Consider the following 21,451-nt stretch of genomic DNA (forward strand, 5'->3'; position numbering starts at 1 on the left):
AAAATTAAATGCCTGCTCTCATGGAGCTTATATTCCAAAGCCCATGCTCGTATAACTACACAGTTCCCATGACTGGGAACATGTCTGATTCCAAACCCCTACACATCGCCTCTTTTTCGTCTCTATCCTAGCAAAGAAACCCTACAAATGTTTTTCTTTTCAGACCTGTCATAACATGGTTATAAAAACTTTTTGTCTCAACACCATTTATTTAGACTGTTTAAACTACCAAAGGGAATATGAAGCATGTGAAACAATTGGAAGACTTTATTACATTTTATTTATTTAAATTGCAGAAGCAATGCACAGAAGGCCTCTAGTTAAGTGATAGATTGAGAAGACACAGAGGCCCCCACTTTCCATGACAAATAGTGGGGAAAAGGTTATCTAAAAATTATAAAACTGAGCTTTAAAAAAAAAAAAAAACTAACTAAAACAAAGGAAAGAGCAGAGTTCCAAAAATAAAAGGCAGCTCACAGGTAAACAACCACAGTGAGGAGTTTATCACCTATACCTCCAATGGGTATGGAGCCCAAACTGAAGTTCTAGGGGGTTAGGGTTTGATAAACCACATGAGGCATCAAACCTTGAAGTTGGGGAGCTAGATTTAAACCCCACATAAAGCCTGGAGCTACAAGATCTACACTATCTTCAAGATGAAAACAACATTTTCCTCATATGCTTGGGGGGTGGAGAGCAAGGAAATTTACTCTCCCGGCGATAGGGATAAGGAAAAAAATGAACAAATTCAAATAGAAATAGAGAAACTATGAACACATCGCCCAAAATTATATGACTAACTGGGGAAAAAAAAAAACCCAGGTCAAGAAAGGAATATATGACCGGACTTGAACCAAAAAACTCCTAAACCCTTGCTAAAGCAAACACAAAAATCCTACTATAAGAAATGTCCATGGCCAGCTATAGATGAAACCATCTCTAGTGGCAAGGAATTCACAATCAAAATTATAAATCCAATGAGAAAATGAAACACAATAAGGGTATGTCTGCAAATGATCAATGGAAAATTGAAGCTAGGAGAATTTGAAAGCAATACAAAATAAGCTGAAAAATTAAGGAGATAGAAGAAGCAATAGAAACTATAAAAACTTACTGAAACTAAATACCCCAGTGTCAATTTGGTCAGTGGATTAGATAGAGGCAACTAATGAGAAAACAAGTAAACCAGAAGAAAGCACTAAAGAAACACTCTACTGTAGAGAAAAGTAAAGAGATGGGAATTATAAAAGTACTACCAAAAGGCATGAACTAAGTAAAGAGAGAGATCAAACATGTATTTGATGCCAAGTTCTGAAAGTAGTCATTGAAAAAAGGGGATGGAAGATAATCTGACCCAGGAGCATTGTGATGGCAGCTTTTCCTCTTCCCTTTGATTTACAACTAATGGGGCACCCATAATCAAAGAGGTAAAAAAAGTCACCTGGCACAACACACTAGGGACCACTAAAGGAGGTAGATTAGACTATGCAGGAAATGGTGCAATGAGGGAGGTGGTACAGAGAGCAAGGTGGTGAGACCCCCCCCCAACTAGAGGATCCTCCCCCACAACAGGCAGTATGCACACCCAAAGGCCCAAATACTAGGTACAGGCCTCTCCTGCTCTGCTACCACCATTTTGTTTTTATTTTTTAATGCCTTTGCTCCCAACCTTAGGGGGTATTCAGCTCTGATAAGGGATTAAAAACTTGTGCTATAGGGGCCACTTCCTGGAAAACAAAAGGCTCTTTACTACCAGCCTGTTGAATAGCTGTAGTGAAAGTAAACAAAATCTTGTTGAAGAAAGGTTTTTGCTACTTCAAATGCAGTATCAGAGGCAGGTCTCATTAAATACCATGGTGGGGTGGGAAATCACAATGATATGGTATCACAAGAAGAAAATGACAATTTTCCAGTAACCGAATTCCAGACCTGGAATATTGTGATATAACTGATAAGGGATGTGAAATAGCTATTATGAAGAAATATGACAAACTACGAGAAAACTCAGAAGGCAATAGAATGATCTCAGGAATAAAATTAACAACAGGAGTAATTTACCAAAGAAATTGAAATTCTGAAAATAAATAATTCTGGAGCTGAAGAATTCAGATGAAATGAAGAATGTATTAGAATGCATTGGAAACACTGATCATATTGAAGAGAAAAATTAACAAACTTGTGGATACAGACCTATAAATGATTCAGGTGGAAGATGAGAGAGCTAAGACTTAAAAACTGATGAAATCTACAAGAATGCCTGAATCCATTAATGGAGCCAGTGTACAAATAACGGATATTTCAGAAAAATAAGAAAGGGAGAAACGAACAGAGTAAAATGTATTTAAAAAATTAATAGCTGAGAACTTCCCCAATCTGGAGAAGGAATTGGATAGACAAGTCCATGAAATTAATAAAACACCTCATTATCTCAATGAAGAAAATACCTTCTGAGATATATTAAAATTGTCAACGCCTATATGATAAAGAATTTCAAAGGCAGTTGGGGGGGGGGGGAATACAGTAACCTACAAAGGTACATCTGATCAATCTACCAACAGATTTTTCAGCAGAAACTCTAAAGACCAGGAAGAACAGAAGGACATTTTCAGAATATTAAAAGATAAAAACTGCTAGCCAAGGATCTCTATTTAGCAAAGTTTTCTTTCATATGAAAGAGAAGTAAAGGCATTCACAGACAAAAACTGAAGAAGTTTGCCACTACTAGACCTGACTTAAAAATAATTTTTCAAGGAACTCTTCAAAGCAGAACGGAAAAGGTAAAAGTACACAAAACACTGATTAAAGTGATAAAAGGAAAATACTGTTGTGTTGTTTATGTTTAATTGAAGTATAGTTGATGAGGGAGCAGGAGGCTGGCTGAGGACAAAGCAAAAGCTGGCACCTTGCACCCCCTCTTCACCCGCTCCCCTCCATATGTGTAGCATTCCTCAGGCACCCCTGACTGCCATAAAACGATAAATAGTTAACTTGCAGGGATCGCAATCCTGCAGAACAGGAATCTCTCTTGCTCTACAGATGTCCTAGAGACCTAAACAGGGAGGTTACCTTATCAATAGCACAAATTTCCAGAGGCAAATAACTCTTGGTTCCTGAAGCCCTCCCACCATAAACTGGAGGAGACTGAGGTAAGAGGGAATGTAAATGACAGCCGGATCATAACACCCCACCAAGAATCTCCCAACTATCTTGATGTTAGTGCCTGACCTAAAGACGACATTGATCAAGCCATAAGGGAAAGGCGTCCCCCGGCACCTTGTAGGCCCTCCCTAACATGTGAAGACTCTGTTGAAACCTCCCATCCCTTCCCCTCCCCTTCCCCCAACCACAAGGTATATAACATGCCGACCCTCACAACCCGGGGCAGCAGCTCTTCCTGCCCACGGTCCTGTCCCCGTGCTTTAATAAACCACCATTTTGCACCAACAACATCTTAAGAATTCTTTCTTTAGTCGTCGGCTCCGAACCTCCTCACCCCACCGAACCTTACTTAGGTTCTGGGACTTCATCATAGTGAACATACTAGTTTCAGGTGTACAACATAAGGGTTCTATAATTATAGACATTTTGAAACACTCAACATAAGTGTGGTTATTACAGTATTACTATTACCTATGCTGTATTTTTTCATGCCTGGGACTTATTTTATAATTAGGGATTTGTACCTCTTAATGTACTTCATCTAGCTGCCTAGCCCATCCCCAATGAACCTCCCCTCAGTCAATCACCATTTTGTTCTCTGTATTTAGAATTCTAGGGGGTTTGGAGGGTGTTTTTTTGTTCTTTTGATGCCACATGTAGGTGAAATCATAGTATTTGTCTTTCTCTTATTTAATGCAACGTAATATCCTCTGGGTCCATCCTTTTTTACACAAATGGCAAGGTTTGTTCTTTTGTATGACTTAATAATATTCTATCATGTATACATAACCATATCTTTAGCCATTCATCTACTGATGAACATTCAGGTTACTTTCATATCTTGGCTATTGTAAATGCTGCAATAAAAGTAAGAGAGCATATAACTTTTAGAGTTAGTGTTTTTGCTTTCTTCAAGTAATACCCAGAAGAATTACTGAGTCACATGGTATTTCTATTTTTAATTTTTTGAGGAAACTTCATGAGGTTTTCTGTAGTGATGAGGGAGCACGAGGCTGGCTGAAGACAAAGCAAAAGCTGGCACCTTGCATCCCCCTCTCCATCCGCTCCCTCACAGTCCTATGTGTAGCATCCCTCAGGCAGCCCTGACTGCCATGAACAATAAGCAAATAGTTAACTTGCAGAGATCACAATCCTGCAAGACAGGAGTCTCCCTTGGTTACAAATGTCCTAAATCTCACTAACAAAGAGGATTGATAGCAGGATTGTGACATCCCACCAAAAAGTCTTCCAACTATCTTAATGTTAATGGCTGGTCTAAAGACAACATTGATCAAGCCCCAAGGGCAAGGCCTCAGGTAGGCCTCAGACATCCCCTCTTTAGCATATGAAAACTCCATTGAAACCTTCCTTCCCCTTACCTTCCCCAACCGCAGGTACATAACCTGCCATCCCTCACAACCTGGAGCAGCAACTCTTCCTGCCCACGGGTCCTGTCCCCACGCTTTAATAAACCACCATTTTGCACCAAAGATGTCTCAAGAATTCTTTCTTGGTCACCGGCTCCGGACCTCAGCCCACCAAACCTCACCTAGGTTCTAGAACTTCATCAGCTGCACCAATTTATATTCCCACCAACAGTGCACACATGTTCCCTTTTCTCCAAATCCTCAACGATACTTGTTATTTCTTGCCTTTTTGATACCAGCAATTCTGGCTGATATGAGGGGATATCTCTTTGTGGTTTTCATTTGCATTTCCCCAGTGATTAGTGATATTGAGCATATTTTTACGTGTCTGTTGGCCTTCTATAGGTCTTCTTTAGAAAAAATGTCTATTCAGGTTGTCTGCCTGTTTTTTAATCAGATTGTTAATTTTTAGGTGTTGACTTGTAGGAGTCCTTTATATCATTTAATTATTAACCCCTTATTGGATATATCATTTCAAGTATCTTTATAATTCATTAGGTTGCCTTTTTGCTTTTATGTTTTCCTTCACAGTACAAAACCTTATTTTGCTACAGTCCCAGTAGTTTCTTTTTGCTTTTGTTCTACTTGCCTGATGAGACCGATTCATACATATATTGCTAAGGGTGATATTCAAGAGATTACAGCCTGTTTTCATTAGGAGTCCTATGGTTTCAGTTTCACATTTAGGTCTTTAATTCATTTTGAGTTTGTTAATGTGGCATATCATGTTGGTTGATTAATAGACTTTGACTTATTCTTAGATCCCTGAAATAAATTTACCTTGATTGTTGTATTGGTGAACTTGATTTGCTTATTTTTTTCAGAATTTTTCCATCTATGTTCATCAGGGATATTCTGTAATTTTCCTTTTTTGTAGTGTCTTTGGATTTTGGATTAGGCAATACTGACCTCATAGAATTAATTTTGAGGTATTCCCTCCTCTTCAGTATTTTAGAAGAGTTCTAGAAGAAAATCTATTAATTTTCCCTTAAATGTTTGCTAGTTTTGGACTTAAGAGGTTTTTGGTTTTGGGTCCCCCTCCCCACCCCTGATTCAATTTCATCACCAGTAATCAGTCTGTTCAGATTTTCTATTTCTTCCTGATTTGGTCTTAGAAGATTGTAATGTTTTCAGAAATTCATCCATTTCTTCTAGGTCGCCCAATTTGGTGTTGTATAATTATTCATACTAGGCTCTTACTCTTGGTATTTCTGTGAGGTTGATTATAACCCTCTTTCACTTCTAATTTTTGGAGTTTTTTCTTTTTCAAATAAACAGCTCTTGGTTTCATTGATCTTTTTCTATTTCTATAGATCTATTTCATTTGTTTCTGATGTTATTTCTTCTCATTTGGGGCTTTTTTGTTCTTTTTTCTATTTCTTTTAATATATAAGGTTATTTGAGATTTTTGTTTCCTGAGGTAAGACTATGTTGTTATAAATTTCCTTCTTAGGACTGCTTTTCCTGTGTCATATAGATTTTGCACCATTATGTTTCTAGTTTCATTTCTAAGTATTTTTTATTTCTTCTTTGATATCTTGACTTTTTAGTAGCATGTTATTTAGTCCTCACATGTTTGTTTTCGTTTTTTGCCCTGGAATTGGTTTCTAGTTTCATGCAGTTGTAATCATAAAAGATACTAAACAGGACTTCAGTCTTAAATTGATTGAAACCGTTTGCCACCTAACATGTAATCTATCCTGGAAAAAATTTCCATTTGTACTTAATATATACAATACTGTAATTCTTTTAGAATGGTTTATATATAAACTATTTATTACAAAGTTTAAAAGAATGTTAAATATAAAGCCACTGCAAGTTGATAATAAAATTACAGCATAAATTTGTGATATCAAATATATAAAAGGCATATTAGAAGGATGGAACCTTTATAAGAATCAAGATAAAATAGTCTTTTCTGATAGTAGTAACTTATCTATATTTTACATGTACCTCATGGTAACCACCAAGCTCTTCTGGAACAGAGACCTAAAATATTTTAAAAGGGGAGATTGAACAAATCACCATGTACCAACCACCAACTTACAAAGGTAGACAAAGGAATTAAAGAAATGGAGAAGAAATAGCCAGGAGACAGATCACATGGTAGTAAATTTTTACATAATAGCCACCCTAAAGGTAAGTAGATTGGCAAGTACAATCAAAAGGCTCAGAGTAACTGGATGGGGGAAAAAGAAAGAGACCCAACAATACCTCTTCTGCAAGACATTCATTCTATCTCTAAAGACATAGCTTCATAATGAAAAGATAAGATATTCCAAACAAATGGAAATGAAAAGACAGATATAGCCTTATGTCAGACAAAACAGACTTTAAGCCAAAAAGAACAACAAGACAAAAAAAGGCCATTATACAATGATAGAGGGGCCAATACTTCAAGAAAATATAGAAGGGAGACTCAAGATGACAGTAGAAGGATCCTGGGCTCATCTTGTCTTATAGATACACTGAGTTAACAGGTACATCTAACCAATTAACTCTAAAAATGACCCAAAGACCAGCAGAACAGACCTTTCACAGTTAATGGTAGAGAGACCACATGAAAGTGGTAGGAAGGGCAGAGACACAGTTGGGAACCAAACCCATGGTGAGACCAGGCACAAATGAGGACACCAAAAGCACAGAGAAGGGAGAGGATCAGATCCTACATCAGGCACCCCTGCATGGAGGACTGACACTGGAAAGATGAATCCCTAGAACATCTGGCTTTGAAAATCAGTAACGCTTAACTTTGGGAGCTTTGAAAATGAGTTGGAGCTTAACTCTGAGTACTTTGAAAATAAGGACCTAATAATGGAAGAACCAGAAGATAAAAGGAAACTGAGTTCCTGACCTTAAAGAGCCAGCACTATGAGTAACTTGGCCCTAGACATGGCATAGAAGCAGCAGTTTGAAAAGTATGTGGTGTTTAGCTGAAAATATGTTGACTACTCTTAGAACATGTGCTATAGGGGCAGGGATCTTCAAAAGATTTCTCTGGGAACAAGAGTGTTGGCCAGCACCAGTTCTCTTCTCCCCCTCACCCCAAGTCTAGATAGCCAGATGCTTGCAGGAGCCAGTGCTGGCACTCTGGGACATTGTTAGGACCGCATGCCTGGCAGTGTTCTCCTGTAGGCCTGTCCCATCCAACCCATTTGCATGGGCTGCCCCACCACACTCAGTAGGACTAGTATTCCTCCAAGTGACTCTTGCCCTGGGGAGACCTGTGTACCCAGTACCAGCAGCCCAGCCTCTTAGCTGGCTGCACAGAGAATAAGTCCTGTTTGGCATGCTCACAACTGTGACAGAGAGGCTAACTGCAGACTAGCCTGACTGCCAACTCCACCCACCAATAAGCCTGCAGCAACCACAGCAAGCCTTTTAATAGCACAGGGACAAAACCTTGTGCAATGTGCTCACATCAGGCAAAATAGGTCCAGCAGCCAGCTGGTTGGAGGTAAAAGTGGCTCAGCCACAATAAGAAGGTGCATGCAGCCCACACAGGAGACACCTCCAAAGGGCCTGGTTCTGGTGGCCAGGAGGGATTGTGTTTCAAGGTAGTACAAGACCTCTTCTGAGCAATGTCTATACTTCCAAGACCAGGTGATGTAGCTGACCTCCCTAGTAGACAGAAACAAAATGAGGAAACAGAGGAATGGTCCCAAATGAAATAAGAAAAGTGATAGCAGAAGAGCCAAATGAACAGGAGGCAAGTAATATGCCTCAAAAAAGTCAAAGTTCTTATCATAAACAACACACTGCACTTGAAAAGGGTGGATGAATTCATATCTTCAACAAAGAGAAACAAAATATAAGAACCTGTCAGAGCTGAAGAATTCAGTAACTGAAATACACTAAAGGGAATTTACAGCACTTTAGAGAATGCAGAAAAACAGATCAGTGATCTTGAAGAGAGGGAATGGAAAGTAACCAAGTTGAACAGCAAAGAAAGAAAAATTGAGAATATGTTAAGGGAACTCAGTGCCATCAAGTGTAACATTTGTATTATAGGGATCCCAGAAGGAGGAAAGAAAAGTGAGAAGATTTATTTGAAGAAATAGCTAAAAAAATTCCAAGGAAGGAAACAGACATTCAGGTACAGGAAGGACTGAGAGCCACTAAGACACATAATATGAAAAACCAAGTAATGATCAAAAGAGCATGTTAAAGGTAGCAAAAGAAAAAGTTCAATACAAGGGAAACTCCACAAGGTTATCAGCTGATTTGTCAGCAGAAATTTTGCAACCACAAGAGAATGGTATGATATATTCAAAGGGATGAAAAGAAAAGGAAAAAAAAAACTCATAGCTGGATACTCTGTCCAACAAGATTATCATTCAGAATAGAAAAAGAAATAGGAGTTTCTGAAAAAAAAATTAAAGGAGTTTATCAATATTAAGCCAAACTTGCAGTAAGTGTTAAGAAGAATTAAGTGAAAAAAGAAGACCACAAGTAAAAGAAAATTATGAAAGACCAACATCTAGTAAAGGTAGTGGATTGATAACTTGTTTATCAGTATGGAGATCAAATAAAAGAATAAGGTCAGTTTTACTTATAAAAATTAGTCAAAGTATGCTCAAGAAGAGAAAATATGACATAAATAAAATGTGAAGGTGGGAGGAAAAATTGAGTGCTCTCAACTTAATATAGACTCAACTTAATAGAGACTGTTATACATATAAGTTATACATGAACCCAATATTAACTACAAATCAAAAACCTATAATAGACAAAAAATAGGAATCTAAGCATAGCCCTAAAGAAATCCTGGCCATAAGGGAAGGCAGCAAGAGGGGAACAGAATTATAAAATCAGAAAACAATGAGCAAAATTCAATATACCTATCAATAATTACTTTAAATGTGAATCAGCTAAATGCTCCAATGAAAAGGTAGAGAATAATTAAATGGAGGAAAAAAAAAAAACCCGCAAGATCCAGGGAGACTTCTGTGAAGATGACTGACTAGGAGGACCTTAAGTTCACGTGCCCCACACATACAGCTAGATAATACTTATATCAGTGCAAATAACCCAGAAAATGACCCCAAAAGTGGCAGCTCAGACTCTCCACAGCAAAATGTAAAAAAGAGGCAAGAGCGGGGATGTAGGCAAGGGCTAAACGGACCTCCAGGACTATCTATGGGAAAGAAGGAAGCAAGTAGCTAGTATAGAGAAGGGAGAGAAAACAGACTGCCACACCGAGCACCCCAGGCATAGGGAATCCACACAGGGAAGACAAATCCCCATAACATTTGGCTTTGAAAACCAGAGAGACTGATTTTCATGAGCTCTTGCAGTCAGCCAAGCTTAACATCTGGAACTTTAAAAATCAGCAGATGTGGCTCTGGAAGAGCCAGGAGGCAATAGAAAACAGTCCCTCCCCTTAAAGAGATAGCACAAAAACAGTCCCATTGAGATACAACATAGGAAGCAGCAGTTTGAAAAACACGTGGAGAATATGGGAGGGAGCTATGTTTACTAATCCCATAACAAGTCCTGGGACGGCAAGGATTGTTAGGAGATGTCAAGAACAAAGAAGCTGGCATTGCCATTTGCTCCACTGTTCCCCAGCCTAGATACACAAACATCTGTAGGAACCTGCACAGTGCCAACACGACCCCCCAAGATTTTTAACAGCACATCTCATCCCCATGTGCTTCTGTGGATCATCCCCCTCCAACAGAGAATGCCTCAAGAGTTTTCCCCAGCAAATGCAGGTCCCTTCTTGCAGCGGGCCAGCATGGGCCCTGCTGTCATCATGTATGTGCCTCACCTACATATTCTCCAGTAAAACTGCCCCCTCCAATACACCCTTGGCCAGAGTCCACAAAATTGTCACAAGACTGCCAGTGTGCAAGCAGCCCCAGTAGAGTTTCGTGCCACTCCAAAGTGGCTCCTGCTCCAGGGAAAAGCGAGAGTAACCACATACACCAGTCAGACTGCAGCCACAGCAGTGTACAGGCAGCAAGCAATGGGTGTGACTGAAGGCCACCCAACAATGAAAGCTTAGGGGATGAGAGAGGAGAAAAAAAGCCCTACAATTTAGTACAACCATATCTCCAACAAATACCTGGTCTGACTCAACACAAACCCAGGGTGGCCCCACACTGGCCCACTAGCCAAACTGTAACCAAACTTAACCACAGAAGGCAAAGAGAAAAATTGCAGATGTCTGAAGGCAAAAAGTGGTTCAGCCATAAGAGTAGGGGGCACACAACACACCTGGGAGATACTCCTGAAGCACCAGATCCTGGTTAACAGGGGACATTGCACTGCAGAGCACTATAAGACCTATTCTTCACAGGTTACTGCTTTTGACAGCAAGACATGTAGCTGACTTCCCTGATACATAGAAACAGAGACTTAGACAAGAGGAGGAGACAGAGGAGTATGTCCCAAATAAAAAAGTGGTACAGATAGTTGCATTTCTATACACTGACAATGAAGCAGAATAGAAATCAAGGAATTGATCCCATTTACAACTGCACCAAAAACAAGATACCTAGAAATAAACTTAAGAGGCCAAAGATCTTTGCTCTGAAAACTATAGAATGGTTATGAAAATAATTGAGGAAGATACAAAGAAATATAAAAACAGTCCATGCTCATGGACAGGAAGAACAAATATTGTTAAAATGTCTATGCTACCCAGAACAATTTACAAGTTCAATGCAGTCTCTCTATCAAAATAACATCAGCAATTCTCACATAGCTGGAACAAACAATCTTAAAATTTACATGGAACAACAGAAGATCCTGAATAGCCAAAGCTAATGTTGAAGGAGGGAAAAAAAAAAATATCAAAGCTCTAGGCATCACAATTCTGGACTTCAATCACCATTACAAAGCTGTAAACATCTAGTATGGCGCTGACCCAAAAACAGATACATAGATCAATGGAACAGAACAGAGAACCCAGAAATGGGCCCTAAACTCTATGGTCAACTAATCTTCAACAAAGCAGAAAAGAATATCCAATGGAAAAAGGACAGTCTCTCCAATAAGTAGTGTGGAGAAAATTGGACAGTTACATGCAGAAAAGTGAAACTGAACCACTTTCTTACACCATACACAAAAATAAGCTAAAAAATGGATGAAACACCTAAATGTGAGACAGGGATCCATCAAAATCCTAGAGAACACACAGCAACCTCTTTGACCCCAGCTGCAGCATCTTCTTACTAGATACAACTCCAGAGGCAAGGGGGAAGAAAAGCACAAATGAACTATTAGGGCTTCATTAGGATAAACAGCTTTTGCATAGCAGAGGAAACAACCAACAAAACTAAAAGGCAACCAACAGAATGGGAGAAGATGTTTGCAAATGACATATCAGATAAAGGGCTAGTATCTAAAATCTAAATCTATAAAGAACTTATCAAACTCAGCACCCCCCAAAAACAAGGAATCCAGTCAAGAAATGGGCAGAAGACATGAACAGACATTTCTCCATACAAATGGCTAACAGACACATAAAAACATGTTCCACATCACTTGCCATCAGGGAAATACAAATCAAAATCACAATGAGATACCACCTTATACCTGTCAGAATGGCTAACATCAATGGCTAACATTAGTTAGCCATTGGTGAGGGTGCAGAGAAAGGGGAACCCTCTTACATTGTTGGTGGGAATGCAAACTAGAGCAGCCACTCTGAAAAACAGTATGCAGGTTCCTCAAAAGTTAAAAATAAAGCTACCCTACAACTCAGCAATTGCAGTATTAGGTATTCACCCAGTGATTCAAAAGGGCACATGTATGCCAATATTAGTGGCTATTATGGACATTGTTGCTAACTACAGAAAAAGCCCGGGTGTCCATCGACAGATGAATGGATAAAGATGTGGTATATACACAGTAGAATATTACTCAGCCATCCAAAAAATATAAAATCTTTCCATTTGAAACACAGATCAAACTAGAGGGTATTGTGCTGAGTGAAATAAATCAGAAAAATAAATTCCATATATAATTTCACTCATATGTGGAATCTAAGAAACAAAACAGATGAACATAGGAGAAGGGAAGGAAAAATAAGAAAAAACAGAAGGCAGCAAACCATAAGATACTCTTAACTATAGGAAACTGAGAGTTATTGGAGGGGATGTGGGTGGGGGTGGGGTAATTTGGTGATGGCTATTAAGAAGGGCACTTGATGTAATGAGTACTGGGTGTTATATGGAACTGATGAATCACTGAATTCATCATCTTCCTGAATTATCCCAGAGACTAATATACTATAGGTTAACTAAATTGAATTTAAATAAAAAATATTCTAAAAAAAGAACAGAACAGAAACAAAATAGATCCAACTAAAACAGATAAACAATATGCCTGACAAAGGGTTCAAAATAATGGTCATAAAAATAGTTGCTGAATTTAAGAGCAGAACATATGTGAAACCTTCAATAAAGTGATAGAAAATACAAAAAAGAACCAAATCAGAGATGAAGAACTCAATAGCTGAAATTCAAAATACACTAGAGAGAATCAACATTGGACTAGGGGAAGCAGAATGACTCAGTGAGCTGTAAGTCACAGTAATAGAAAGTAACAAGCTGAGCAACAATTTTAAAAGTGAGAGTTTGTTAAAGGCCATCAGCAACATCCTCAAGTATAGCACTCACATTATAAGGATCCCAGAAAGAGGAGATAAAAAGAGGGGAGGGCCATATAATTTGAAAAAGAGCTGAAAACTTTCTGAATCTGGGGAAGGAAACAAATCCAAACCCAGGAGACAGAGATTTCCCCCCAACGAAAATCAACCTAATGAGGCCCATACCAAGACACATAATTAAAATGACAAATAGTGATGAAGAGAATTTTAACAGCATCAAGAGACAAGAAACCAATTACATACAGGGGAAACCCGTGAGACTATAAGCAGATTTTTAAGCAGAAATTCTCAGGCCAGGAGTGGCATGATATATCCAAGTACTGAAAGGGGGAATAGAAGGGGGAGGGACTGCAGGCAAGAATATTCTCTTCACCATTCAGAATGGAAGAGGTAGGATTTCCCAAAGTTAAAGGAATTCATGACCACTAAACTATCCCCTACAAGAAATATTAAATGGGACAATTTTAGTGGAAAGCAAAGACCATAACCAGGAGTAAGAAAAGTGGGAAGCACAAAAGCAGTAAAATTAAGTATATCTATAAAAATCAGTCAAGGGACTCACAAAATAGAGGGATGTAGAGACTGATACTGTATACCTAAAATGTGGGGGTGGGGGGTGGAGAATAGGTTGAATCTTAAGTGACCAATATAGAAGAGATTTTTTGTATCTTCTGCATCTAGCAGTCTAACAGTAAACACACATCAAAACCCAGTAATAGATATGCAAAAATAAAGAGAAAACAATCCAAGTACATCACTAAAGAAAGCCAGCAAACCGTGAGAGAAGAGAGCAAGAGAAGAAATGGAGAGGAACTATAAAAACAACTGTAAAGCAAGTAACAAAATGGAAAAAAAAAAAAAAAAAAACCCACATACCTATCAACAATTACATTGAATTTAAGTGGACTAATTACCCCAAAAGACAGGGTAACAAAATGGATAAGGAAGCAAGAGTTCTATATATGCCGTTTACAAGATACTCATTTCAGATCTAAAGATACATGCAGATTGAAAGTGAAGGGATGGAAAAGCATCTATCATGCAAATGAAAGTGGAAAGAAAGCCAGGGTGGCAATACTTCTATAGAACAAAATAGACTTTAAAAGAAGGACTGTAATAAGAGACAAAGAAGGACACTATAGGATCATGAAAGGGAATAATCCAAAAATATATAACAATTTTAAATATTTTTGTACCCAACATGCACCCAGATATATAAGCAGCTAATAACAAACATAAATGAAGTAATTGATAGTAATCATAGCATTCTTTAACACTCTATTTATACCAATAAATGGGTCTAGACAAAAAGTCAACAAGGAAACAGTGGTTTTGAATAACGCAATGGACCAGATGGATCTAGCAGATCTATTCATAACATTCCATCCTAAATCAGGATACAAAACTTCAAGTGCACATGGAAAATTCTCTAGTGTGGATCACATAGTAAGCTAGAAAACAAGTCTCAAATTCAAAAAGGCTGAAGTCATACCATGGATCCTTTCTCAATACTATGAAACTAATAATCAGCCACAAGGGGGAAAAATTAAAAGGAAAAATACATGGAGGTTAAATAACATGCTACTAAACAATGAATGGGTCAACCAAAAAAAAAAAAAATTGGAAAAGCTAAAAGTATATGAAAACAAAATGGTTCAAAACCCTCAGGACTCAGCAAAAGGTATTCTAAGGGGGAAATTTATAGTAATGCACGCCTACCTCAGAAGAAAAATCTCTAACTTTATACCTAAAGGGTCTAGAAAAAGAACAAAACAAACCCCCAAACCAGTAAAAGGGAATAAGATCAGAGCAAAAGTAAGTGAAATAGAAACGAAGAACACATCAATGAAAGAAAGAGCTGGTTCTTAGAAAAGAACAAAACTGATAAACCCTTATCCAGACTCAAAGAGAAAACTCAAAATCACACATGAAAGAGAAACAACTGACACCACAAAAATATAAACAATTGTAGTATTATGAAAAGTTATGTGAATTACCTAGAAGAAATAGATACATTCCTAGAAACATAACCTCCCAAAATAGAACAGCAAGAAACAAAATTTGAACAGAACAATTACCAGCAACAAAATTGAGTCAGTAATTAGAAAACTCCCAACGAACAAAAATCCAGGCCCAGAAGTCTTCACAGATAAATTCTCCCAAACATTTAGAAGGGTTAATACCTATTTTTCCTCAAAATGTTAAAAAAAAGAAAAAGAGAGAGAGAAAGATGAAGGAAAACTTCAAAATTTATTGTATGAGGCCAGATTTACCCTGATACCAAAACCAGATAAAGACACCACACTCAAGAAAGTCGTATAGCCACTATTTCTGATGAACATAGATGCAAAAATCCTCAATAAGATGCAAACCAAATCCAACAATTAAAAAATAACCATACAACATGATCAAGTGGGATTTATTCCCAGGATGCAAAGGTGGCTCAGTACTCACAAATCAGCAAGAGAAAGGGTAAAACCGTATGATCATTTCAATAGATGCAGAAAAAGCATTTGATAAAAACTCCAAACAAAGTAGTTTTGGAGGGAACGTACTTCAGCGTGATAAAGGCCATATGTGAAAAACCCACAGTAAACATACTTCCAGGTGAAAACAGTTTTCCCCCTAAGGTCAGGAACAAGACAAAGATGTCCACTCTCACCACTTTTATTCAACCGAGTACTGGAAGTTCTAGCCATAGCAAGCAGACCAGAAATAAAATGCATCCAAAATGGTAAGGAAGAAGTAAAATTTTCACCATCTTTCAATGACTTGATACTCATAGAAAACTGTGAAGACTCCACCAAAAAACTACTATAACTGATGAATGAGTCTGTAAAGTCTATTTCTATACACTAATAAAGTAACATAAAGAGAAATTAAGAAAACAATTCCATTTATACTTGCACCAAAAATAAAGTACCTAGGAATTAACTTAGCCAAGGAGGTGAAAGACCTGTACTCTGAAAACTAGAAAACACTGATGAAGGAAATTGAAGAGGGCACAAATGGAAAGACATACAGATTGGAGAAATATTGTTAAAATGTTCATACTACACAAAGCTATCTACACATTAAATGCAACTTCTATCGAAATGCCAATGACATTCTTCCCAGAACTAGAATAATCCTAAACTTTCTATGAAACCACAGAAGACCCCAAATAGCCAGAGCAACCTTGAAAAATGACAAACAACAACAACAACAACAAAAACTGGAAATATCACAATCCCAGATTTCAAAATATGCTACAAAGATGTAGTAATCAAACAGTATGTTCCTGGCATAAAAATAGACACACAGATCAATGGAACAGAATTGAGATCCCAGAAGTCCAAAATTATGCAGTCAATTGTTGACAAGAGGCAAAAACATTCAATGGTAAAAAGACCATCTCTTCAACAAATGGTGTTGGGAAAACTGGACATCCACATGAAAAATAATGACATTGGACCACTTTCCCACACCATGCACAAAATTAAACTCAAAATGGATTAAAAACTGTGAAACATGAGACCGTTAAAATCCTGGAAAAGAACATAGGTAGTAATGTCTCTGACATCAATGATAGTAACACTTTCCTATATATGTCTCCTGAGGCAAAGGAAATAAAAGCAAAAATAAACTATTGGGAATACATCAAAATAAAACTCTCCTGCACAGCAAAGGAAGCAGTCAACAAAAATAAAAGGCAACCTACTGAGTTGGAGAAGGTATCTCCAAATGATATATCCAATAAAGCGTAAGTACCCAAAATATATAAACAACGTATACAACTCTACACTCCAAAAAATTTTTCCAATTTTAAAAATGAGCAGAGGAAATAAACAGACATTTCTCCAAAGACACATACAGATGGCCAATGGATAAATGAAAAGATGCACGTCACTTATCATTGGGGAAATGCAAATCAAAACTAAACTAATGTATCACTTCACACTTGTCAGAATGGCAAAAGTCAAAAAACAAAAGAAACAAGTGTTGGTGAGGATGAACAGAAAAAGGAACCTTTGCACACCTTTGTACAACCTTTGTTGTTGGGAAGGCAAACCCGTTCAGCTACTGTGTCAAAGAGTATGGAGGCTCCCCAAAATGTTAAAAATGTAACTACCCCACAATCTAGTAATTACACTGCTGGGTACTTACCACCAAAATACAAAAACACTAATTTAAAAGGATACATGCGCTTTGGTGAGTGCTGTGAAGTGTGTAAACCTGGTGATTCACAGACCTGTACCCCTGGGGATAAAAATATAAAATTTAAAAAATATATTAAAAAAAAAGGATACATGCATGCCTATATTTATAGCAGCATTATTTACAATAACCAGGTTATGGAAGCAGCTCAAGGGTCCATCAGTAAACAAAGATATAAGACATACATACATACATATGTATATGTATGTATGTGTATATGTGTGTGTATATAATACACACACACACACTTGATTATTCAGCCATAATAAATAATGAAATCTTGACATTTGCTACAACATGGGTGGAGCTGGAGAGTATAAAGCTAAGCAAACTATGTTAAAGACAAATACCATATGATTCGATGCATATGTGGAATAGAAGAACAAAACAAATAAGGAAAGGGGGAAAAAGAGACAAACCAGGAACATACTCTTAACCGTCAAACAGTGGGAGTATAAGGGGTCGGGGGAATGGGTCAAATTGACAATGGGGATTAAGGAGAATATTTGTCATGAGTACAAGGTGATGTATGGAATTGAAGTGCTATATTGTATACCTGAAACTAATATAACGTTGTATGTTAATTATACTGGAATTCAGTTTAATAAATGATAGGAAAAATAATATTTGTAACTGCAAAAAATTTATGATAGTGGGAAGGTAGAGTCATAGGACTTTTGGTAAGTAATACTGTTCTTTATATTTCTATTAAGATTTTTATAAAATACTGTAAGTTAACAATGTCTGTATGCCTATTAATGTTCTCCCTGGAATGTCCATAAAGTTGAATCTCCAAATAAACACACACAAACACATACACACTAATGTGAAAAGATTTACTCTTATGTTTATTGCAGCATTATATACTGTAGCCAAGATGTGGAAGCCACCCAATAGATAAAAGAACAAAGATGTGAGATATAGAAGTATAATTCTCCCATCTTTATTAATGTTCATTTTTCATTCATGTGTTCATATATATAATACAATGAAATATTAGTCAAAGAAGGAGATCTTGCCACTTGCAAAATATGGATGAACCTAAAGGATATTTTGCTAAATGAAATAAGTCCTATATAGAACATAAAAGCATATGCCATGTATCTAATATGTGAACTCTAAAAAATAGATGAACAGTCTTAAATACAGAAAGCAAATGTGATGGTCAGAGGAGTTGTGAGGGATGGGAGAAATTGGTAAAGGGAACTAATAGGTACAAACTTCCAGTCATAAAAGTGAGTCATGGAGATAAAAAGTACATCATTGGGAATATAATCAATAATATCTTAATAACGTTGTATGTTACAATGGGTAACTACATTTAACGTGATGAGCATTACATAAAGAATTTTTAAATTAATGTTGAATACCTGAAACTAATAACACATTGTATGTTAATTTCAATAAAAATATTGCTTTAGAAAGAAATATAACTATGCTTCTAACACCCAAACACCAAAACATATTATCCAATTAATAACAGACCTTAAGGGAGAAATAGACAATACAACTGCGGGAGATTTTAAAACCGTTATCACAATGGATAGATCAGACAAAATTAAGGAAACATTGGAATTGAACTATACTTAGAACAAATGAACTTAATAGGCACACAGAACATTCCATCCAATGTTATTTCAATACCAAAACCAGGTAAGGATACCACATGAAAATTGTAGACCAATATCCCTGATGAATATGGATGGCAAAATCTCAAAAAACATTAGCAAACTCAATTGAAGAACATATTAAATAGATTATACACCATGATAAAGTAGATCCTTGAGATGCAAGGGAGGTTCAACATACAAAAAACAAAAAACAAAAATTGGGGGTGTCGTGGGTGACTCAGTCAGTTAAGCACTGGAGTCTGATTTTGGCTCAGGTTATGATCTCAGGGTCCTGAGATCAAGCCCCACAATGGGCTCTGCACTCAACAAGGAGTCAACTTGAGATTCTCTTTCTCTCCTTCTGCCCCTTCCCCCACTCACATGGGCTTACTGTCTTTAAAATAAAAAAATCTTAAAAAAAAAAACCTGCAATATATCATATCAATAAAACAGATGGTGCTGTGAAGTGTGTAAACCTGGTGATTCACAGACCTGGGGATAAAAATATATGTATATAAAAAATATATGTTTATAAAAAAAAAAAAAAAAAAAAAAAAAAAAAAACAGATGGAAAGCCACATGATCCAACAAAAAGCATTTGGCAAAATATAATACCCTTATGTAATAAAGGGTATAGAATGAACATACTTTAACATAATAAAGGGCATCTGAAGGCCAACTCACAGCCAATATTATATTCAATGGAAAGAAAAGCATTTCTCCTAAGATCGGGAGCAAGACAAAAGGAGTTCATTCCTACCACTCCTACTCAAAATAGTACTGGAAATCCTCGTTAGAGAAATGAGGCAGGACAAAAGGCATCCAAAAATCAGAAAGTAAGTAAAACTGTCATTTTCTGATAAGACTTAAATTTAGAAAAACCCAAAGAATCAGTAAAAATAAATAAATAAATAAATAAATAAATAAATAAATAAATAAAAGCTGTTGGAATATAAGCTGTTGGAATGTAAGAATTCAATATCAACATACAGAAATCAATTGCATTTCTTTACGCTAATGAAGCACCAGAAAAATAAAAACTTCTTATTCACCTATTCCTATAGTCAGAAATAAGTTTAAACATACCAATTCAGTAGTGGCAGGATACAAAAATCAATGCACAGAAGTCAGTTGCTAACAATGTACACTAACAATGAAACTGTAGGAAGGGAAATTAAAGAATCGATTCCATTTACAATAACACCAAAAACCATAGGATACCTTGGAATAAACCTAACCAAAAAGGTGAAGGATCTATACTTTAGGAACTACAAAACACTCCTGGAAGAAACTGAAGAAGACACAAAAAGATGGAAAAACATTCCATGCTCATGGAATGGAAGAATAAACATCATTAAAATGACTATGCTGCCCAGAGCAATCTATACTTCCAACACCATCCCAAACTATCAACAGCATTTTTCAAAATGCTGGAACAAACAATCCTAAAATTTCTATAGAACTAGGAAAGACCCCAAATCTCCAAAGAAAGGTTGAAAAAGAAAAACAAAGCTGGGGCATCATGTTGCCTCATTTCAAGCTTTATTACAAAGCCATGATCACCAAGACAGCATGGTACTGGCACAAAAACATACACCTAAACCAATGGAACAGAATAGAGAGCCCAGATATGGACCCTCAACTCTATGGTCAATATTCAACAAAGCAGGAAAAAATATCCAATGTAAGAAAGACAGTCTTCAATAAATGGTGCTAGGAAAATTGGACAGCTACATACAATAGAAAGAAACTTGACCATTCTCTTACACCATACACAAAAATAAACTCTAAATGGATGAAAGACTTCAGTGTGAAATAGGAATCCATCAAAATCCTAGGGGAGAACATAGGCCATAACCTCTTTGACATCAGTCACAGCAAGTTCTTGCAAGACACAGCTGCAAAGGCAAGGGAAACAAAAGCAAAACTGAATTTTTGGAACTTTATCAAGATAAAAATCTTCAGCACAGCAAAGGAAATCATCAACAAAACAAAGAGGTGGCCCACAAAATGGGAGGAGACATTTTCAAATGACACTACAAAGGGCTGATATCCAAGATCTATAAAGAACATCTCAAATTCAACACCCCCAAAAAATAATCAAGTAAAAAAATGAGAAGACATGAACAGACACTTCTCCCAAGAAGACATACAAATGACTATCAGACACACGAAAAACTGTTCATCATCATTAGGAATCAGGGAAATTCAAATCAAAACCACACTGAGAGACCACCTTACACCAGTTAGAATGGCAAAAATTGACAAGAAACAAATGTTGGAGAAGCTGTGGGAAAAGGTGAACCCTCTTACACTGTTGGTGGGAATGCAAATTGGTGCAGCCACTTGGGAAAACAGGGTGGTGGTTCCTCAAAAAAATTAAAAATAGAACACTATGACCTAGCAATTACACTGAGTATTTACCCCAAAGATACAGA

Source organism: Mustela lutreola, chromosome 7, assembly GCF_030435805.1.
Source record: "Mustela lutreola isolate mMusLut2 chromosome 7, mMusLut2.pri, whole genome shotgun sequence".
In the NCBI taxonomy this organism is placed as follows: Eukaryota; Metazoa; Chordata; class Mammalia; order Carnivora; family Mustelidae; genus Mustela; species Mustela lutreola.